The sequence below is a fragment of the Podarcis melisellensis genome (assembly GCF_964234715.1).
Source record: "Podarcis melisellensis genome assembly, chromosome: 7".
NCBI lineage: Eukaryota > Metazoa > Chordata > Lepidosauria > Squamata > Lacertidae > Podarcis > Podarcis melisellensis.
Genome location: NC_138539.1, coordinates 18,095,919 through 18,120,001, shown reverse-complemented (window position 1 = coordinate 18,120,001; position 24,083 = coordinate 18,095,919). Strand labels below are relative to the sequence as shown.

At 42.9% G+C, this 24,083-nt stretch overlaps 1 protein-coding gene and 1 long non-coding RNA gene across 6 annotated transcripts in view; both read right to left on the bottom strand.

Annotated features, from left to right (window-relative positions):
- The window catches only part of CSMD3 (CUB and Sushi multiple domains 3), a 584,176-nt gene that overhangs the window by 497,985 nt on the left and 62,108 nt on the right, over window positions 1-24,083 (bottom strand). The window lies entirely within an intron of this gene.
- On the bottom strand, window positions 15,398-21,961 carry LOC309374261. The gene is made up of 2 exons (XR_014170466.1): window positions 21,936-21,961; window positions 15,398-15,535 (listed from the first exon to the last, which is right to left on the bottom strand). It is a non-coding gene; the product is annotated as an uncharacterized lncRNA (long non-coding RNA).

The window sequence follows — 24,083 nt, the reverse complement described above, 5'->3', positions numbered from 1 at the left end:
CCATTTTGTCCTGCTTGTGAGGTAGGTAAGGCTGAGAGACTGTGACTGGTCCAAGGTCAGCCAGTGAACTTCATCACTGAGCAGAGATCCTGTTCTCCCAGTTCCTAGGCCCAATCATCCTATTTATTATTGTAGCTGAGATGGTGAGGCAGTTTCTCCCATCAGTGTTATCTTATGAGTTCATGGGAAAGTGTAAGATTCAAATGGGGGGGAGGGGCTTTGTGCTTCACAGCTATAGTCACTCTGCTTCTCCACCACATATTTTTTTCATCAAAAGCAAAACACCACAATGACATTGCTAGCCCAGGACATTCTGCCCCACACTAACCCAGGTGCGTTGTACCCAAGGCAGGTCAAGTTATTTGGCACCTGAGACTAAAAACCCCACAATCACCTCTCCCCACCCAGTTGCAAAAATAGAATAAGAGGTGAAATAGCTAGCTATTTGCTGCCCTTTCATGATATCCAAATCTGCTCCATAATGCAGCTGCCTCATTCTGACTACTGGTGGTGGATGAATTCTCCCTCTATAAGGAAACAAGGGTTGCTGGCAACACAATATAAAACTTGGAGAATAGTGGCCAGCATTTTTAAAAATACAACAAACACATACACACACATCAGTTAGCCATTCCTTTTTCTTGAGTCAGGCTACCAACTTAACATTCCTTTCACATATAGGAGCCAACTTCTAAGGGCCAAGGTCCCTTCCCCTCCCTATAAAATATTTGAGGTGGCCTGCTCCTCTCCCAGTTAATGGGCACTGCCATTCATATGGTGTGTTGTGTACGACGTCTTGTCATCAATTCCTGCGGGGTGGGGCTTACCTGCCTTCCCCCCCATATTTCATTCACATTGGCACCCCTGCTTTCAAATGACATTATGCCATGGCTTTAAGAAGCTTTGAGGACACTACAGAAGTGGTTTCCTTTTTAAAAAATACCAGCCCCAGCCTACTCCTCACAAAATTATACACAGGAATTGCATTGCTCTGCACTGACCTTTTATTTATTCTTAATCATTTCCATTTCATTGTAGCCTAAAGATACTCCAGGCTCTGCATTTCTGAGAGTTATTGCATTTTGTCGCGTGGCTAGAGACAGTTTGCCTTTAGAAGTTGGGAGCTAAATCTGCCGACAGCCCCCTAATAAATCTCCGGTGCCTAACAATCCTGAAGACATGAGCTGCCTGTCATGTAATTCCTGCAACCTTCCCGTAATATTTACTTGCTTTAAACATGTTGAAATGCATCGAAATGGAAAAGAGCAGAGTATAACCCTCGCTCTTCAAAGTGACAGGAAACTCCTCAGATTCTGAAAGACAGTACAGCAGCCTTTCCCAACTTGCTGCCCTGCAGATGTTTCAAGCTGCAACTTCCAACAGTTATAGCCAAAATATTAATTCATATCTGTAGAATAAGCTTCATCCCAACTCCCCGCAAACATTTATCCTCCATCCAGACAAGCAAGGGGCATTATCACAGTTCAATGACACATTCCAGCCACCCAGAAGTTCTTAAGGAGTGTGCAAAACGGGGTGGTGAGGGCCATGGCCTAGGCAGAAGTTTTGGAAGGAGGCCTTGATTTGACAGAATCCTGACAATCAGATAGAACGAAGGCTGCATATGGTCCCTGGGGTCTGATGTTTCCAACACTTACTGTAGCTACTAGTTCAGAAAGCTTTGAATATAAGGGGGATAAAATGGTTTAGTAAGTCTTGAGAAGGTTAATGTTGATGTTTCATCCAGACACCAATAATTTTCAATGAATGTGTGAAACCATCAGGAGGAATTCTACCCTAAAGGCTGCTAAAAAAGCTGAATTCTGGTTGGTTACATTTGCATGGACACGCTTCCTGCATTTTGAATATTGGCAATTCATTAACAGTCTCTGGAAGGTTTCTGCTTGCATAATTTGCACTCCCTTCACTCAGCACCATGGGCTTGCGAGGATTTTGCCTGCAGCATAAGAGTACAAAGTTCATGATGCCCTGTGAAATAAATGAATCTGCTGTTTATGCAGAAATTGTTTGCCCAAAGTTCCAAGAGGTGCAACACAGATTGCATAAAGCCTACCTGACATTCAGTGTTCCACTGGAAAACCACACATTTCACCCCAAATCTATTCTTAATCCACGTCTGGCATCAGTCACCTTTACAAGTTCAGTTCCAAGTGTCGAAATCACAAAATACATCACCTTGACGTCATCAGAAATGGACGTGAGAATCGGTAGCCTTTCTATTCGCCACCAAGATGCTATTCTAATTCCAACCCCAACCCACACCATTGTGGTTCTGCCGTTTGCATAGCATAACATACTGAGTTAGAGGTAATGATAGAGAAGAAGCCCAGCTGCATGCAAAGAGATTTATTGTGTCTGTAAATTTCCAGCGCTGTCTGAAAGTAAATAGGAGCTAGCCAGATGGCAACAATGAATCTGATGCAAGCAAAAAAAACAGCCATTAATTGGTTATGATGAATATATGTACAGTATGTATGTTCGCAAATGAAGCTTATATTCTGCAAACACAATTCTGTGTTTACACTGTAAGCTGTTCTGGAAATCCTTGGACTAATTAAAGTGCATCATTACAATTTATTTATTTTTTAAAAAATAAATATTCCTGGCTGTAATAAGCCTACGCCTGTTCCTGGCTGCTACAATGATTCCCACCCCCCCCCCAAAAAAAAAGATTATGTAGGTGTGTGAAGGGGAAACATAACTCCCAGAGCTCAACAGGTCATTCTATTCCCTTTGCTGTGTTGTTTGCACTGTTTTACAGGGCCATCCTTTGCTATGAACTTAAGGTCACGTCTTGAGGTTTTATCATGGTGTTTCTTTAACTATTAGATGAAACAAAATGTTGCCCTTTCACGACTTTTCCAGTAAATGTTGCATCTGTGGCAAGTCTCTTAGCTCACCCTGTCCAGATGTGAGCAAATGAAACAAGGTGCCTCTATCTGCGTCTTTTGAAACTTGGCTTGACCAGGAATGCTTCTTCCTTTGAATACTGAATATATCCACCACTGGATGGCAGTATAAAGCCAGTTCTGAGCCTAGGAAGAGCAGCTAGTGCTGTTAAAAACACCAGGATCATCTTGCATCTACATTATTACTCAGTATTGACTTCTCAGACAATTTTAAATGTGACACTGAACCTCATTTAAATGTTTAATTTAAAACATGGCAGTGGAATTACTCTTCTTGAAGCAGTTGTATTGCTTGGCCATGGTTAGTTTGTGAAAATGAGTGAATGTATTTATTTGTTTTTAATAGCTAATCAATGCCAGGGGGAAATAAAGATACAATAGAACTGGATTAAAAACAATTTTGGTGCACAACGAAAGTTAAATTGAAATACTATAGATTAGCAGAGTAAGGTTGCCTCATATGAATATGGGTGTAGAATGGAGAAAATATGTGCTTAACTTATGCATGCAATTAACGTTATAGAAATTAATGTGTGAATATGTTAGAAGAGATAGTATCCAATTTAGACTGCAAACCACACTCCTTCGGTGAGAGTAAATGCCACCAAACTCAGTAGAACAGATTTCCAAGTCAACAAGCATTGTTGCCACTAAAGGTTCATCTGAATACAGTGGTACCTCGGGTTAAGTACTTAATTCATTCCGGAGGTCCGTTCTTAACCTGAAACTGTTCTTAACCTGAAGCACCACTTTAGCTAATGGGGCCTCCTACTGCCGCCGTGCCACCAGAGCACGATTTCTGTTCTCATCCTGAAGCAAAATTCTTAACCCGAGGTACTATTTCTGGGTTAGTGGAGTCTGTAACCTGAATTGTATGTAACCTGAAGCATATGTAACCCGAGGTACCACCGTAAAAAGGTGACTGCATTTCTTCTGCAGAAAGGTTTTAGAGGAATTCTAGAGAAGCAACATCAGTCCTTTTTTAAATGAGATTTTATTAAAGCTTTTTCATAATTCAATAAAATAAAGAAAGCTAACCTAAACAAAAACAGAGAAAGAAAAAGAAAAGAAAAGGCAGAGTCCTCTCTCAAAGGTACCTTTGTCTGTCACAGAAAGTGGTGGACCTTCCCAGCAATCACCTGGGAGCTTTCCTCCCCCGTCCCCACCCCCAGTATCTCACCCTGGGAGATCTTCCCTTCCTTAGAAGCAATACAGTGGTACCTCTGGTTACGAAATTAACCTGAAACCATTCTTAACCTGAGGTACCACTAGCTAATGGGGCCTCCCGCTGCTGCCACACAATTTCTGTTCTCATCCTGAGGTAAAGCTCTTAACCCGAGGTACTACTTCTGGGTTAGCAGAGTCTGTAGCCTGAAGTGTTTGTAACCCGAGGTACCACTGTATTGGTTTTTACAAAAGTAGCAACAAAGTTAATGGGGGATTCTGCTCAGCCTTAGGTAACTGCAGCATGTAAACTTAGCATGGATTGGGAAAACTTTCCTCAGCTGAAACGTCTGAGGAATTTCAAGAGAAGCCAAACAGGTTTGGATTCGAATTGCCGCTCAATCAGCCGAATTGCAAGATTATACTACCTTAAATATTCTCTAATAATATCTTCAATAATCTATATCAAATCGAGAAATGCTTTAAATAGATACGTGTTGTTTTTGTGTGTGTCATTTAAATGGAAACTAAGCAAGAGTATTTTCCAGGGGATTGTGACCTTGGTGAGAATGGTTCGGCTAGCCTTTTAGATCTGTTGCCCGTAATCTCCCAGTGGTGGTTTGCAACAGTACAAACACTGTACAAATATATATCAGCAAGCCAGTTTACAAAATCTGTTTATGTGATAGCAAACGTGTCTAATCCCCTCCTGGTTTACCTAACATTGTAAGGTTAACAGCAGCAGAGATGAGCAAATGATCTGTGATAAGCTGTTCCCATGAGGACAGCTTTATGCATTTAGAGCAATCAAACGAGGGCTGACGTTATCATGCGAAAAAGTGAAAATGGAGGAAACCACATACAGAAGGCCTTTTCCAGTAGTCGTCCATAACTATCTCCTACTATTTGCCACCCAGACCAATCAAAACCCTGCCACGATTTTTAGACCTTAACACACAGGGCTTTCGCTGCTCTTCCCCCAGCACAAATAAGGAGTTTGTTTTCCCCCTTCAGAAAAACAAATCTGCCAACTCTGTGTGTAGGTCTGCACATGGCCATGTAAATATCAGGGCCTCCGTCACATATCTTGGCATATCCAAAACTCATCCCACACTCTGAGACCATGTGGTGATGGGTGGGTTATAAATTCCTTGAATAAACAGCTAAATAAATAAGATTAGTTTTGCCAGTGTTTCCCATCCGTCTGCCTTCCACTGCTGTCACATGACTCATCAAGGTCTCATGCTGGCCTGGTTTGCTTTCAGACTATGACCACATATTTGAGGTTCCACATGAAGCAGCATGAGACCTGGTGAACTACCTTCATGGGTGGAGGTAGCCAGGGATCATGATACCCTAGCCAATCTGTTCCCTTGTTTCCTGTGTATATTTCTCTCTCTCTCTCTCTCTCTCTCTCTCTCTCTCTCTCTCTCTCTCTCTCGGGCATATTGCTGCCCCAGGCTCTTGAACAGAGCTGAGCAATATAAGCTGGAGATCTGTCAAATGACATCAGGGAAAGCCTTGTTAGAGAGGATAAATCATTTGCCTAAGTAACCAATCTGTTCCCATTTCCAGCAATTTCCAGATTTTAAGCGTTCAAATCAAAAGCTGTTCCAAACACCAGACATGGATCTCCAATTGTGTTATTATCCAGGTTAAAACAAACAGGTGACATACTGGATGAGAGAGGTCTATTATCCCACTTCAACAGGGGACCAATAGAGTTTCAGTCTACTCTGAACACAGAGAGGTGGACATCTGATGAGAAAATTCTTATGCTCTGCATGTAACTGAACTGCAACTTGCTTGGGAATGAGGCACATATTCCATGTTAGCAACTTACTAAAACTTCTTTTGCCTCTAGTTTTTCCCCTCCAGTTCAGAGGAGGGAGCTGCTTTCATCAGCACTACTGAAGTATCTCTCTTGCCTTCTGCACTGCCTCCAGGCATTTACACCAAATAAGAAAGTATTCAAGTGCACTTTATTATATAATTTATGATTTATTCCACTTGATTCTGGTAAATGTTTTGCTTTCCTCAACAATTTTTTACCACTGCTCCAACATGCTTTTCAGCAAGGGTGAATTCAGCCTCTGGGCTAGGTTTCCTTATCTTTTTTCTACACACTAACCCCTCCAAACCTTTTCCAGACGTTCACATGTCTCTAAAGACACCTCTATTTGAAATAGGGTCATTTGTATTATTATATGCACGTTCAGAGTCCTCAGGTTTGAGCCCTAAGCAAGTATGCTCGTTCATCCATCCAAACACACACACACAGTGACATCACCTGCTATGCCTATCCTATAAAGTAGAAGATGGGAGAAGAATAGATCTGGTATCATTCCCTATATTTCCAATTTTCAGGCTGTGACTGCTGTTGTTTACGCAGTGAGTGGATGCACCTTGTCCCCTTTGGCAATTAGGCATAGAAGAGGAATTTGATTACCGTATTTTTGGCTCTATAGGACACACTTTTTCCCCTCCAAAAATTAAGGGGAAATGTGTGTGCATCCTATGGAGCAAATGCTGGTTCCTTGGCTTCAGCTAAAGCAACACGAAGCCTCTGAAGCGTAGAGGGAGCGCTCCCTCCGAGCTCCGGAGGCTTCGCGTTGCTCTCACTGGAGAGCGAGAGGGGTTGGTGCGCACCGACCCCTCTCACTCTCCAGGCTTCAGGGATAGCCTCCGGAGGCTTCGAGTTCCTTTTGCTGAAGCCGGGAGAGCAAGACTCTCCTGGCTTCAGCAGAGAGGGAGAGCTGTGCAGCGCCCCTTCAGCCAAGCGGGAGGAGAAATGGAAGGGGCTCTGTTTCTCCTGCTGCTTCACTGAAGGGGCGCTGAGCGGAGAGGGGGAGAATTTTTTTCCCTTGTTCTCCCCCTCTAAAACAAGGTGTGTCCTATGGTCGGGTGCGTCCTATAGAGCAAAAAATATGGCAACTGAGCTTCCAAAGTTGGTCTCACTTTATCCACTTTGCCCAGACCAATGTGTTCACCAGATGTGGATCCACTTAGGAATCTGAAGACCTGCTGGATTCCATCACAACATTCTCATGGGAGTACTTAAAAGAATTGTGCCACTAAACAGAATCCTCTGCAAGCTCCTGTGGTTCCTCTGTGGAGCCAATCCAGCACAGTGTAACACACTTGTGAACAGCAAACCCCGCTGTGCATCTGGATATATGAAGAACTTTTCCGACATGAGGCTGGAACAAAGCACTTGCTCTTTTTTAATTCGTGCAATTCTTTTCTTTCTTTTTGCAAGCAAACCCTGTGTTGTTTCTCTCTCTGTTGGTTTGCTATTGATTTTGGCATGAAATGTTTTGCATGTAGCATTGCAATTGTGTATCACACCACCTTCACATCTTCAGAATAATTTTATTCAAGACTCAGTCGGGGGCAACCCTTCAGATTTCATAGGAAAGATGCAAAGGTATTTCAGTGGGCTGATTCTCAGCTAGATGTAAATGTTTGCTTTTGCATGCATTAAATAATAAGTTGCAAAATAAATGCATTTTAAAAGCATGTGTTGCAATTATTTTGCATACATTTCAGTATCTATGGTAATGTAATCAATAAGGAGAGGAAATAAGCTCTTGTTTATTTACTTGGGAGGGGAAAAATAGGCTGCTTTTTCAGGCAATGCCCATCCAACTGTTCTTACAGACATAAAAACAAGAGGAGGAGGAGGAGGAGGAGGAGGAGGAGGAGGAGGAGGAGGAGGAGGAGGAGAAAATAACACAAAATGTTAAACTTAAATACAAGAATGAAATGCATCAGCACCCAGCTGAATACATACCACCAGCAACCTAAGGCAATTTCTGGGGTACAGGTCTTAACAGGGCCTATGGGTGCTAATGTTTGGCCCATGTTCTCCTAACTGTGGAAGAGTTAAACATTGCTGACACTTGGCCTCTCTGATCTATCTGTTTATCTGGGAGCAGTATCTGGGTCACACACCATTTTCAATTCCCCACAACACCTTGGAATAACGCTATACTAGGACATTGTAGGTAACTAAAATAGTGAACAGTTCACAGATGCCTGCCACAGATCACAGTGCCAGTGTTGGTGCCTATGCCTACTTTTGATAAGGGTCAGGACCGCAATAACTCAGGGACTGCCTCTCCATATGAATTGACTTGGATCTTGCAATCATAATCTGAGGTTTTCTCCCCAAGAGGTCCTGAGGGTGGCGCCACAAGAATGGGCCTTTTTTACAGTGGCTCCCTATTTGTGGAATGCTCTCCCAAGGGAGGCTTGCCTGGTACCTTCATTATATACCTTCAGGTTCTAGGCAACAAGGCTGTGCACTTCCTTCTGACACCCATTCATCTACCCCCCAACAGCTGGCCAATGCCCCCAGCTCCCAGTGAAGCTACCCTCTCCCCCTGGGCTGTCTTTCTCCGGGGGTGCAAGGGGTGCGGGGCAACCAGGGGCCAAATTCGGGGAGGGGCATGTGCCCACTGCTGAAGCTGCCTAAACTCTTAACTATCTACCTGTTATGAAATGATAAATAATTTTGTTACGCTAGTAGGACTGCAAGAAGTTTTGTGAGGAGGATTATGTGAAATATTGCAGAGACGATTATGAAGAGAGTTATTAGTTAAGGACAATTAAAAGTAACAGGGAAATTAAGAAATATAAATTAAGTGATAAAGATTGAAAAATCTTCAGATGCGGTTGATGGAAGTCCAAAACATTGTAGAAGATAAGAAAATATGTTATATGATTGTTGGGAATGATATACAATCTATCTATCTATCATCTATCTATCTATCATCATCTATGAAATAATAAATAATTTTGATCAAGCTAGAAAAACTATATATATATATATATATATATATATATATATATATATATATATATATATATATGCTTTCGTAGATTTTCACGGGTACAGGAATGCAGGTTTTGGTGTCCTCGGGTGTCTTCCCGTGTAAAAGTTGGGGTGTCTAGGCGACGTTTCGACGAGGTCTCACTCGTCATCTTCAGGCTGGTGCTTTCGGCTTCTTGTTACTGGAACAGAGCAGGATCTCAGTGTTTGAGTTCCTATAAATACTGTTGAGGGGGTGTGGTGTATAGCCTCCAATGTTCTGGGCAGAGAGGAAGTTCCCAGGCTAGTGTGCCTTTTCTTCTTTTGTTCCTTAATTACTTGAGGGATATCTTGAGTGATTTCTTGAGTGATATCCTGAGTACCACTTAGGTGGGTCATTAGGTGTGTTTCTCTATCTCCATCGAGATAGAGAAACACCCTCACAACATGAACAAGCGTGACGACACATCCCGCTTGCCAGACATCTGGAAATTAGCCCTCCCCACAAAAACTGACACCAGATCCAGAGGCACACAGAACGCCATCACCAATCAACCACACCAGACCCAAACCCAGACCCTCTCCACAGATAAATTACAGACACCATCCAGTAGCCAAACCATGGTGGCACCTCCGGATGCTGCACCCCCCTGCAATCCCTACACAGATCTGGCTGACACAGGCCACAAAACCACAGCTCGCCCCTATACACGAAGCCAAGCCAGAGCACAACTAAGTGCAGTACAGCCATCTTCTCAGAAAAACTCTTCACAAAGTTCAAGAGGTCAAGACACAAAGACTTTAGCAACTAATCCACACCTAATGACCCACCTAAGTGGTACTCAGGATATCACTCAAGAAATCACTCAAGATATCCCTCAAGTAATTAAGGAACAAAAGAAGAAAAGGCACACTAGCCTGGGAACTTCCTCTCTGCCCAGAACATTGGAGGCTATACACCACACCCCCTCAACAGTATTTATAGGAACTCAAACACTGAGATTCTGCTCTGTTCCAGTAACAAGAAGCCGAAAGCACCAGCCTGAAGATGACGAGTGAGACCTCGTCGAAACGTCGCCTAGACACCCCAACTTTTACACGGGAAGACACCCGAGGACACCAAAACCTGCATATATATATATATATATACACACACACGCAAACACACACACACACCCTAGGTATTACCAAAAATATATACCTACTGTTTCACTAAAGGACTTTTGACTCTGTGCACTCATTTACCACAACAGCAGCAGCGCTTGTCATTCACAACGGTGGTGCTTGTCATACGAGTCAATGATTGCGCTTGTCATTCTCAATGGCGCTGTGCAAGCAAAATTAACTCTTACAAAATATTATGTATTGTATTGTACTGAGCTGCTAGGCGGCAGCGGGGTGAGCCTCACCTTTGACACGACTGATCTTGCGCCGCCTCCCTGCAAGCCGTGCGAAATTAGTCGCGTCAAAGGTGCCGCTGACCCCAAGTGAAACATTGCAAATTGTGTTCTAATTTCATCCCTAACAGTTCAAATTCATTTAGAGAAATCATTTTTTTAAAGTGTGGTGTCTGACATAAACATAATAAAAGTTAATTTGGGGGCTAAACTAAATTTGGAGGCTCTGGCCGAATCTTTGCACCTCGGTGGCGCATATGCTAAAGACAGCCCTGCTCTCCCCAAGGGGAGGAAGGGAGATGTGGGATTCTTGGCTCTCCATCCAAAACTGCTGGATCTAGAGAAAGGACAAGAACTTCCTTCCTCCAGCCTCAGCTCCAGCATCACAGCCACCTCAACTTCTTCATCCTCCTCAGTTACCTTAGCCTATCAATCCAAGCTGAGCCCAATGGTGAATCAGGACAGAGAGGTTCCCCCCCCCCAGCCCTTCCTGGAAGGCCAGGGATCAAACCTAGGGCCTTCTGCATCACACAGAGCAGATATCTGGCCCTGTGCTGCAGCCTTTCCCCACCCAGAACCTCAGTTTGGGCTAGGAAAGTAAATAGGCAGCCAATGTAATCCTTCTGGAATCAGTGCAATGTAATTCTGTCCAACTATACGAAAACTGGTTATAATAATAATTATTATTTATTATTTATGCCCCGCCCATCTGGCTTAGTTTCCCCAGCCACTCTGGGTGGCCCCCAATCAAGTGTTAAAAACAATACAGTGTTAAATATTAAAAACTTCCCTGAACAGGGCTGCCTTCAGAGGTCTTTTAAAGATAGGATAGCTGCTTATTTCCTTCACATCTGAAGGGAGGGTTGAAATATAAATATAAAATACTGCATGCTAGTGCTATTTTTATTAATATAAAATATGCTACTATTATTTTTATTAATACAGGAGTAAAAAGTATGTGTGACAGCTGCATTATGTCATTATGCTAATCGATAATGTCATTATGTTCACCGATAAGATTAGCATGAACTGAATTTGCAGGAATAAGTTTAGCCACAATATTACTTATGATGCACGATTTTTTTGGCCAGTCTTTTGTGCAACAAAATACGCAGTGATCACTACCATGATTCTCAAAAGCATGTCCTGAACACTTTATACAGATTTGCTTGCACAGTGAAATGTTACACAATTAAGTAGAATACTCCCATAAATTTTGAGGCAGACAGTGTGCATAACGATCTCTTAGCAATTGGAAAGCTCCATCTGGTGGATTTCAGGTACACAGCAAAAGCACAGTTCTTGCTTAATATCTGCCCTAGCAGCCAAACCTCAAAATCCACTCATTATGCAACTGTACGACTAATGCCAGTAGATTTTTTAAAAGGCAAAAACTTAATAGGCTATTTTTCTTGAACTGGAGTCACAACAAAGTGTCAGCTTTTATCCTTAGTACCCTCCACAACAATATGGGTGGCATAACAAATTGAATATATTTAGCAACGTTCTGAATTGTTGCAAGGCTTTAGCAAGCTATTGTTGCTGTATACAAACTCATCCTTGACCACATAAGGTTAGTACAGTACACAATAGCAATTCAAAAGCAGTGCTTCCATGCCGGTACTGCTTGCCTAGACCTGCCTTTACGCTGAAAATCAAGAGCAATGAAGCTGCTTTTAGAAATATGATAAAATGGTTCAAACTCAAAAGGGCTGGGTCCTCCCTATCTGAGCCAAAGTTGTGTAATGGTTGCCTTTTCCATGGGGTAAGGTGGTTGGGTGCTGCATACTGGCAGTGGGCCAAAGCTGCCAATATCTGTAGAAAACAAATTTATAAATCGTATCATGGCCTGAGGTCATCAAAGCACTGTACACAGTAAAAATAAAAGAAATTATCAATTAAAAAAAAATCAAAACAATTTCTATAAGCTTTAAAAACAATACAAACCTGGGTGTTCAAGCTCCTATCTAGGGCAATGCTATGTTAAAGTCACTTAGAATCATAGAATTGTAGAGGTGGAAGGGACCCCAAGAGTCATCTATTTCAACCCCCTGCAATGCAGGAATCTCAACTGAAGCATCCATGGCAGATGGTCATCCAACCTCTGCTTAAAAGCCTTCTTAATGATATTTAGTCGGAGTCTCCTTTCTTGTAACTTGGACCCATTGGTTTGAGTCCTACCCTCCAGAGCAGGAGAAAACAAGCTTGCTCCATCCTCCATGTGACAGCCCTTGAGATATTTGGAGATGGCTATCACACCTCCTCTCAGTCTTCTCTTTTCACCTGCCTCCACTTTCTGCCGTTGCTGTTGCTGAAACCTTGCTTACCAGAGGGGCACAGCTGAGGCTTCTGGGTTCCAGCAAGATATTGCAAGAGCACCACAAGATTGCATCAAGGTCTCCAGAGCCCTCATGTGACTTTTCTGATACCCCTGGTAAGAGAAGCACTTTGTCTCACTTATTGGGGTGGGGTCTTCAGAAGTTTGTATGAGGCATGCCTCTGTGTAATCTTGAGGGGATCTTGTGAGATTTTGTGGAGAACCCAGAAGCCACCACAGCCACTTCTTCAAGCCACCCCCTATGGAGGCATCCCTTGAATTCCACTACCTTAGAGAATAAATATAATAAATAAAATATATTTAGCCATGGATATATAAAAATATACATATTTTTTTAAAAAAAAAACAGAAGAGAGACCTAGATTTCTATCATTTAGCTAAAAGCACAGGTTCCTTGAGACACGTCTAATAGTCCCAGTGTATTTATTCTGAATGAAACTTCAGCCAAATCACAATATTTTCTCTCCTAACCCTACTTGAAAGAAAAAAATCTTAGATGTCGGATGAGAGGAAAGAAAGGTCACATTAATTAGACATAAGAGGTATATCTCTGTTTTGCCGAAGGTCTGTTGTTGATGCATTTTGTAAACCAAAATGTTTATTGTCTCCTGAGCGGTTTCGAGATTCCAACTAAAGTCTCTAATAATCACTGTAAACAAGAAGAGCCTGCTGGATCAGACCAAAGGCACGCCCAGTTCAGCATCATGTTCTCATAGTGGCCAACTAAGATGCCTGTGTGAAATCAGCAGGCCAAGTTCATATAGTGTAATACAGAAATGGGTGGCGCTGGGGTCTAAACCACTGAGCCTCTTCGGCTTGCCGATTTGAAGGTTGGCAGTTCGAATCCCCATGACAGAGTGAACTTCTGTTGCTCTGTCCCAGCTCCTGCCAACCTAGCAGTTCGAAAGCATGCCAGTGCAAGTAGATAAATAGGTACCACTGTGGTGGGAAGGTAAACAGCATTTCTGTGCGCTCTGGCTTCTGTCACAGTGTCCCGTTGCACCAGAAGCGGTTTAGTCATGCTGGCCACATGACCCGGAAAGCTGTCTGTGGACAAACGCCAGCTCCCTCAGCCTGAAAGCAAGATGAGTGCCGCAACCCCATAATCACCTTTGACTGGACTTAACCGTCCAGGGGTCCTTTACCTTTTTAGTGTAGGCTGAAGCAGAGGGAGGGAGTTATTCCAGACTACTAATATGGCAGGGGGTGTTGAAAGGGCAAAGTTCTGTTTACTATGCACCTCCTAAGATTAGAAGCTTGCTCTCCCTCTTCCTAAAACTTGAGGTCATTCAAATAAGAGAATAAGGATAGAGAAGGGGACACATTTCTTCATACAAGACTGTTGCATCCTTCAAAATTTGTTTCTCTACTGATACATTTTTTAAAAATGCAGTTGTTGCTGTTGTGTAAAAATTGCAACTCTAAAGTGTTTGAGGTAAAGGGCAGCACCCTCCGTGCCCCAAGAAGCCTGCTGTTTATATGGGGAAATAATCTGTTGGTACGTATCTGGTTGTACACACTAGCCTTGGCAGATGAAAGGTCAGCATTTAGTCTGCAGTAATTATCATCCCATCATTACAGAATAATCATGCATAATTATTCCTGGCATCTGAAGTGCTGCGGAGGTCATGTGGCAATTAGTTGGACTCTGCTAAGTGTGTTTGAGAAAGTAGTCATGGCACAAGAGGAGTTTGAAGAACAGCGTTGTGCCAAAAAACTGTCCCTCAGTTTCTCAGGGGGCTTTCCTTCCTTTGTGAAAGAGGGCTCCATTTTTCTGCCTCGTGCTCAGGGCACCTGAGAATTCGTTAGGTATTTTAGGGAATGTGGGGTTCCGAGCTCACCTTATCATTGCAAGGTGGAAGAGACAGGGACATGTTTTTTTCCTTCCACCCCTGTATACATTTCTCCAGCACTCCAGAGCCTCCTTGACTGCCCACACTTCTGGAACTGAAAAAGCTCTATGGGTGGAGTTGCCTCAATATGTCTCTCCTGAGCTTTAGTTGATTCATGTGTACCTGAGAAGGTGCATATGAAGGACAATCACATACATCCCTCAGCCACTTCAGAATGAAGAGAACAAAAACCACTACCACAACAGCCCTGCACCTAGAGGTGTAAGAAGGCATTGTTTTGATTCTATGGTTCTATGGTTTTGCATTCTGCTCTGTATTCATTACTGTTTCCGTTCCACTGCAGTTTGTCTTACACCCAAAACTGTCTTATACATCCTACTGCTGGCTGTGGATAAAACACATAACTTAATTAATTTGCATAATTATGTAAATTACACTGTTATTATATTCTTCCACCCTATTCCTGTCAATGCAAAAGAAATACAACGCAGACTAGAGGAGGGATGCAATTGATTATGTATCATTTGCATACTGAAAGCAGCAACGGCAGGGAACAACAATCGTATTCAGTGGATCGATTTCTGTTTCGGACATGGGCCGAATAAGTGATTTTTGCTCTCATTTCCAATTTAGTCAGAATTCTCTGACATCCCTACTTGCACCCCACACATAAGAAGCAACCTGGTTTCTCTCCCTCCCTTGATAATTTTCAAATGACGTGTTGTTGCTTTCTCTTATTAATTGATAGAGACGGGTAAAAGGAAAGTCAGAGGAATTGTCAGCCTAGATAAGATTTTATTTTTTATTTTTTAAGAAAGCAGGAGAAAAGAAAACAATGAAACAACAAGGTGGCAAAGGATAATAGGAATTGAGATTGAATAGTCAGCACAGCAAGACAGGACTGGTGGTAAGATGCCATTTAATCAAGCCTCAGCAATTTGCAGCAGACTCCTGACAGCTGTCCATTTGCTCCTCTGCAGGCCAGAATGGGCTGTGGAACAGAGCGCCATAACAAATTTTGTCGCTTGCCTTTGTTCGTCCTAAATAGATACAGGCACTTAACAGTGTTCCAGCAATTGAGATGATACTAAATCCATCCCTTAAGTACCATGCATTGGGCCCACTTCATAAATTTTCTATTTACACCTGCAGTAGGCCTCTTCCTTCTTGACAGACATTTTCACCGGGAAGAGGAGGGGAAACATCACACGGACGCACACAATTATATTCAGCCAAAAAATATATATAAATAGCCAACAGCTTTCTAAATTCACAGCATTACCTGGGGATATCTGGGGGTAGAGTAAGGGCCTGACCTGAGGGTCTTCATCCAAGATTACAGCTCTCACTGAATGTAGAGAAGGGGTTTTCTTCATTTCCTTAAGGGTGCCTTGGAGACTCTTTGCCTTAAGGCAACTCTGAGTGTCTGGAACTATTTTTGCAGCTGTCTACTCACATGGTCCCTCCGCCTCATTTGCACCTGTGGTTTTGAAGACCTAATGCAGCTTTACCAACCTTCCAGATGTTTTGGGCTACAGCTCCTATCAGCCCCAGCCAGCACACATGGAGGGCACCAGAAAAGTAACCTAATGTTTGTGCACAATCTTTAAGCAACTGTCATTGCTGACAGGCAGCTTCTTTGCACCTGGTCGCAGTTCTGCTCCTAGGTGCGCTTTGTGAGGGGAGCCACAGCGGGCTCCCTCCACGCTTAGTACCCCACCTCCCTTGGGGGCACACCTTGTGTGCCCACCATGGGCTGCATTTGCACACCTTTCTCCACTACATCCCAGTTTCTGACTTGATCCTGAAGTGTCCTGCTTTTCCTTAGGACAGAGCTTTCCAAACTGTGCGTTGCGACACGTTAGTGTGTTGGCTGCAGTGTGTAGGCGTGATGCATAAATGCTCCCCACACTCATCCAGGGGCTGGATAGGGGCTAGTTTAACCTCCAGTTTGCTAGTAAAACTGAATTAAAGGTAAAGGGACCCTGATCATTAGGTCCAGTTGTGACCGACTCTGGGGTTGCGGCACTCATCTCTCTTTATTGGCCGAGGGAGTCATCATATAGCTTCTGGGTCATGTGGCCAGCATGACTAAGCCACTTCTGGCGAACCAAAGCAGCGCACGGAAACACCATTTACCTTCCTGATGGAGCAGTACCTATTTATCTACTTGCACTTTGACGTGCTTTTGAGCTGCTGGAGGAGCAGGAGCAGGGGCTGAGGAATGGAAGCTCACCCCATCGTGGGGATTCAAACTACCGACCTTCTGATAGGAAAGTTCTAGGCTCTGTGGTTTAACCCACAGCAACACCCACGTCCCGTAAAACTGAATTAATGTGTCGCAAAATGATGCATGTTTAAAAAGTGCGTCGCCAACATGCAAAGCTCTACCTTAGGACGTCCCTATTTTCACTGGAGAAATGTTGGAGGGTATGAAACTTCCCTCATGATTTCCCTATGGCAGGGACCAGGGCCAGACCTACTATGAGGTAGAGTGAGACAGCTGCCCCAGCAGGGGCTGAGCAACGGAAGCTCACCCCATCACGGGGATTCAAACCACCGACCTTCTGATCGGAGAGTTCTAGGCTCTGTGGTTTAACCCACAGCAACACCCACGTCCCGTAAAACTGAATTAATGTGTCACAAAATGATGCATGTTTAAAAAGTGTGTCGCCAACATGGAAAGCTCTGCCAGGAGTGGAAAGAGATGTGTCTGCCACATGCCCTGCCCTCGGAGGCATTGACAGTCTCAGAGTAAGTTTTAACTTCCAACCTGCTCAGTATTTGTGCATGGGATTGGAGGGAGACACCAACTTGTCCTTTGCCTTAGGTGGCAAAAGTTCCTAAGAACATAAGAAGAGCATGCTAGACCAGGTCAATGTTTCTCTGTCCTGTTCTCACAGCAGCCAACCAGATGCCCATGGGAAGTTTGCAAGCAGGATATGAGTGCAACAGCTTTCTTTCCTCCTAGAGCAGGCATAGGTGAACTCGGCCCTCCTCCAGATGTTTTGGGACTACAACTCCCATCATCCCTGACCACTGGTTCTGTTAACTAGGGATGGTGGGAGTTGTAGTCTCAAAACATCTGGAGGAGGGCCGAGTTTGCCTGTCCTGGAGTTTCTAGAAAGCATCTGCTGCCTCCAGTGCTAGAGGTAGAAGACAAGCCCTCATGGTTAGCAGCCACATCATTTGTAACCACTAATGGCTTTATCCACAATGAATTTGTCTAATTGTATTTTAAAGCCATCACTACATCTTGTGGGAACAAATTCTGTAGTTTAAACCATGTGCCATAGCCGTACAAATGGAAGTGCTGAAGATAATGCAGCGCTGAGATACTTTAGTGCTACAATGAGAAAGTAGGCTATGAGTTTAGTTTTTTTAAAAAATAAATAAATACATGCAAATGCCTCCACAGCTATAACTATCTCTAATAGCACTCTGGGGTGTGGTGATGTTGGTGCTTCTGACAAGAGTTAGCAGCCATTAAAAATGCAATAAGGTTAAAACATAATCAAGGATATAAACATAAATGTTTATCTAATATTGCAATTGTTTGGAAAGTTTCAACAATATATTTGAAGCCCAACCACCATAATAACAACAGCTAGCATAAAAAAGCAAGTTCATAGATGGTCAAATCTGGATGGGTAAACATGTCACTGCTTGACTCAAAATGATTGATCTGTTTTGTGAGTGTTGCCTTTGAATACTTGCAAAACCTTGAGGGCTTCCGTGAGAACTTACAATATTAAAAGTACTCTTCCACTCTGCTTTGCACTATGAGAATTTATTGACAGTTTTAATGTGTGTTTGATGTATGCAAACCATGTGGAGGTACTGACAATTAGGTACCTCTTAATTTTTGAAATAAATGAGCATTGGTTTGTATTCAGTACAAATAAATACTGCTTTTGACATGGGAACTCAACCTACAATCTACTAACTCTAAAGGACCCTTCAACAGTTAAGTCCAGTCAAAGGGCTGTGGCGCTCATCTCGCTTTCAGGCTGAGGGAGCCAGCATTTGTCTACAGACAGCTTTCCGGGTCATGTAGCCAGCATGACTAAACCGCTTCTGGTGCAACGGGACACCGTGACAGAAACCAGAGCATATGGAAACGCTGTTTACCTTCCCGCCACAGTGGTACCTACTTATCTACTTGCACTGGCGTGCTTTCGAACTGCTAGGTAGGCAAGAGCTGGGACAGAGCAATGGGAGCTCACTCTGTTGTGGGGATTTGCACCACCAGCCTTCTGATCGGTAAGCCCAAGAGGCTCAGCTGTAGTCCAAACACTTATACACTGTCCCTTGAGTGCTGCTTCGACTGAGATGGAACTAGAACTAATGAGTTGCAGGAAAGCAGGTTTGGGCTTAGGAGAACGTCCTGAATCATAAGAACTCTTTGCCTGTGGAAAAGAGTTCCTTGGGAATTAAGTGTACTGTAGTGGTTAGAGCACGGTGTAGTTATTAGGGTGAGGGCAGAACAGGTGCGGAATGTTGGTGGTCAGATGGATGTTGGTGGGCAGTGCCCTATTTTTCCTAACAGATCAGCCTCCCCTGTGTACTGGAATACATGATTGACTGATATATATGTTGTTCTGCCTGTTGTCTTTGTCCATGGAGTTTGACCTGTTTTGTCCTCACCCTAATAACTACACCATGCTCTAACCACTACACTACACTTAATTCCAAAGGAACTCTTTTCCACATTGCCGAAAAATTGATGCTTTTGAATTACGGTGCTGGAGGAGACTCTTGAGAGTCCCATGGACTGCAAGAAGATCAAGCCTCTCCATTCTTAAGGAAATCAGCCCTGAGTGTTCACTGGAAGGATAGATCGTGAAGCTGAGGCTCCAATACTTTGGGCACCTCATGAGAAGAGAAGACTCCCTGGAAAAGACCCTGATGTTGGGAAAGATGGAGGGCACAAGGAGAAGGGGACGACAGAGGACGAGATGGTTGGACAGTGTTCTCAAAGCTACCAGCATGAGTTTGACCAAACTGCGAGAGGCAGTGGAAGACTGGAGTGCCTGGCGTGCTCTGGTCCATGGGGTCACGAAGAGTCGGACATGACTAAACAACAACATGTTTTTCTGCAAACTCAAAATAAATTTAGAGGAGGAAATGAAGAAATCAAAAGTGCACGACAGGTCTGTGCCCCAAGGGGTTTACAGTCCTAAATTTGACTGTAACAACAGAGAATTGGGAGGAGGAGAGACTGAGGCAAATGTCAACACATAAAGAGTATGTATTTATGTCAGTTACATGGAGCTAGGTTTACCTGTAGTGAGTTGTAGGTTTTATAATGAGTGAGAGAGACTTCATTGCCCAGACAAGGCACAAAGATACAAAATTCAGCTTCAAACAAATGTCATGTCCTCTAGTGCTCAAGGGAGAGAGGCATTTTTAAGTGTTTATTTGATTGGGGGAAAATGCACATTCACCTGTTCCAGCTTTAGTGAAGCCTTCAGGCCCAGCAGGATTCTTCCATTCTGCTCAAAAAATCAGTTTGGCAAATGAAAGAAAGTTTTAAATGCCTGAAGCAGCTTGTGCTGCAAGTGTGGAATTGTTATTTTCCCCCTTTTATCCCAGGAGGATTTGGAGGTGTCAGCAAAGGAAACTGGCCTCCTATTTTATTGGCAAAGTAATGAAAGACTCAGGCCTAAGCACATTCAGGACATGATCCAGCTAAAAGCAAGCACTTTTCCGTTCCACTGGGACTGGAGCTCAGGCCTAACTTCTTCACTGAAATCAACATCAGTAAAAACAGCAAGAGCCGCATGCTGTCATTCCACTGAGGACCTTAAGGAAATCTGAAGGTGTTCATCCCCACCACAACCCTATGAGGTAGGTTAGACTGATCTGGATGATGTCTGAATAGTAATTTCATGCCTTAAAACTCTGGTCTCCTGACATCCTAACCTCTACACTGACTTTTGAAAGGGTTTGACAGGATTGTTTCTGTAGCCGCAAGGCTCTCAGGGGTCAGCAAACTTTTTCAGCCAGGGGTCAGTCCACTGTCCCTCAGACCTTGTGGCGGGGCAGGACTATATTTTGGAAAATAAAAATAAAAATGATTCCTATGCCCCACAAATAACCCAGAGATGCATTTTAAATAAAAGCACACATTCTACTCATGTAAAAACACGCTGATTCCCGGACCATCCGTGGGCCGGATTTAGAAGGTGATTGGGCCGGATCTGGCCCCCAGGACTTAGTTTGCCTACTCATGCTCTACTCTTATGCACAGAAAAGTTCAACTGAACTCATTACTTCTGAGTAAAGATGCAAAAGTTTTGGATGGATGTTGGTCCGTGATTAACCCAGAGAATTGAGAGAATTGGTATGGGTCAAGGAATGGATCTGCCATGAATATGACGTTAGGGTGTATGTGCTAACTCCTGCCTAGGTACTAGATTGTGTCAGGGCACCTAGACTCATAGTAGGGGCCTGCTCTGCCATTAGATCTGTTCAGAACTGTTCTGCCAGATTCTCAATATTCCTGTCTTTACAGAGTCAACAAAAGAGGTTATGTCCCGAAACAAAAGAGGTTATGTCCCCAGTAGGCTTGAAAGAACAGCATGTTTATTCAACTCTCAGAACTCCCATGTTTTCCTTTATTTAATTTAAATGACATTTTCAAAAGAACGAAGACCGAGAAACCAAATCTGGATATATAACACTGTTTCTGCAACCCGATCTTCCTTCCAAAATGAAGTATAACACCTTACAATGTTTTATTAGTAGTAAAGAAACAGTTCCTGACTGCTTTACAGATACTGCATCACTCTGAGTGCCCATTTTAGCTATGTATGTTATAATAGGTTAGCAAATTAACCTGACATTCAGGTTAAATTTATTCTCTTCTGTCCCATATATCTTGCCAAAGCCATTTAGGTTGTGTGGCAAGATACAGTATTTGAATAACTGTTCTGCTGCATATTAATTTTTAAAATTTAGTTTCAACAGAGGAGGTCTGGGTTGTTGTTTTTTTCCTGGAAGAGAGAGATTTGTTTAAATGGATTTGTGAATCACCTCCTGCACAATTGTCTCAAGGCAATGTACAATTAAAAACAATAGAAAGTTTTTTTTTAAAAAAAAACACACACACCAGCAGTTACAAAAAATAAAATAAAAATATAAATATAAAATAGACACTCATGGCCGAGACCCATTTATCCAGTTGGTGATGTTGGAAAAATAATGGAATCGACATAGGAAGTTGATTTGTTCATCTAGCTAGCCAGTATTCCCTACAGATCTGCCCTACCATTAGACAGAGTGAAGCAATCACCTCAGGTGGCAGGTACAGATTGTAACAATGGCAGCCCTCAAGCTGTTCCTCATGAGCAGCCTGGCTATTCTCCACTGCTGGAAATCAAAGCTATGTGTTCCCCAGTCATGCTCCCCATAAACTTGCCTGCAATCCTCAGTTACCTGGAAGATGCTATCCTTCGTCAGTACTGAAGTAAGATTCAGCAGGCTGCCCAGTCAGCCTTTGTACATGGAATGGAGGGGGCACCAACTTCTGGGGCAGCAAAATGTCTTGGCTACATTGTGACATTACTGAAGGCATTTGTGGCTAACTTTGACAGCAATGCTGAAATTAGTCACATGGGTGGCCTGGCCAATCAGGGATCCTATTATGAATTATCTGATGTAGTATCTGATTCCAGATATTGGTAATAACAACTCCCATCACTCCTGACTACTGACTGATGGGAGTTAGAGTTCAATAACATCTGGATGGCACCATGTTGGATACCTTTAGCCTAACCAATTAGAATTGGCTATCTGATTATCCATGGAGAACAAGTGAAGCAAATTGGAAGTAAGAATAAGCAAGAGCCATGAAATAGGTGAACAGGGCTACCCAAAAAAATCATGATTTTTTTTTTGACACTGCTGTAAATATTCATGAAAAACTAAGCTATTATCACCTCAGATCCATTTAAGATCTATATGCTCACGAAATATAGAACTGCACATCGCCCTTTGCTACCAAGCAGTTCCTTGATGATGATTTCAATGCATGTATTCTGAGAAAGCTAGTTTTCTAGACAGCTTATTCCAAGAGTGTAGATGCAATTACTTGCGCAATTGCACATGCTTATAGATAGCGTTCTCCAAAGTGCAATCTTCCAAGCGCTTAATGAAGTTGTAATAAAAGTCTGTGCTCCCTTCCCCATGCTTAGCTGAACATTCAGCAAGGCGTCCAACAACACATACCAAAAAAACACAGATTTTTAAAGAACTTGTCACAATTAAGTGCTCATCAATGCCTGCTATCACCACTTATCCCCCTATGATTTGCAGTACATAAACAAGGACTTTAAGAGCTCATTGTAACAATGGAAAATTGGTGCACTGACAAAGAAAATCTGTGCCAGTAGAATTTGTTCAGGCCCAAGCACTATTACAGGAAGAAGAAGAAGAAGAAGAAGAAGAAGAAGAAGAAGAAGACCTGTCTGTTTCTAAATTCATCACATATATAAGGGTTTATCAAAACCTTTGCCACAGATGCTGACAAACTTAAGGTTTACTTTGCATGAAATAAGTTGATCTAAGTCAAGTTGAAATATGTCCAACTGGTTTGTATTTAAGATTACATCTCAAAATTGTTTAGCTGGACAGATTAATATGAAACTATTAATATGGCTCTGAACATCTTGATTTACAGATCCTCCAGCATTTCACAGTTATAAATAAGGATATTTTATAATACCCATATATGCATGCCAAGGAACACTGATTGAGTGTCCTGAGGAGGAGGAGGAGAAGAAGAAGAAGAAGAAGAAAAAGAAGAAGAAGAAGAAGAAGAAGAAGAAGAAGAAGAAGAAGAAGAAGAAGAAGAAGAAGAAGAAGAAGAAGAAGAAAAGGAGGAAGAGGAGGAGGAGTTTGGACTTGATATCCCACCTTGCACTCCCCTTAAGGAGTCTCAAAGCGGCACACAATCTCCTTTCCCTTTCTCCCCCACAACAAACACTCTGTGAGGTGAGTGAGGCTGAGAGACTTCAGAGAAGTGTGACTAGCCTAAGGTCACCCAGCAGCTGCATGTGGAGGAGCGGAGACACAAACCCGATTCCCCAGATTACAAGTCCACTGCTCTTAACCAGTACATCATGCTGGCTCTCCTTACTCCTCATTGCCCATTACTGAAAGCTCCACTCAAGCCTGTACAGTGGTACCTTGGGTTACAGACACTTCAGGTTACAGACTCCGCTAACCCAGAAATAGCACCTCGGGTTAAGAACTTTGCTTCAGGATGAGAACAGAAATCATGCGGCGGCGGTGGCAGCAGGAGGCCCCATTAGCTAAAGTGGTACCTCAGGTTAAGAACAGTTTCAGGTTAAGAACGGACCTCCAGAATGAATTAAGTTCTTAACCCGAGGTACAACTGTAGATTGTTGCATCCGTTCATACATTCGGCAATAGCCTGTTCGTAATAGCTATGAAATGGTTTGCTTTTTTTGGCTCAATATCCACTACACTAGGAAAACAGACTGCCTTACAGCCCATCAACAATCCAAGCCTTACTAGCTTGTGCACAACACTGTATTCTGCTTTTCATGTAGATTTACATGT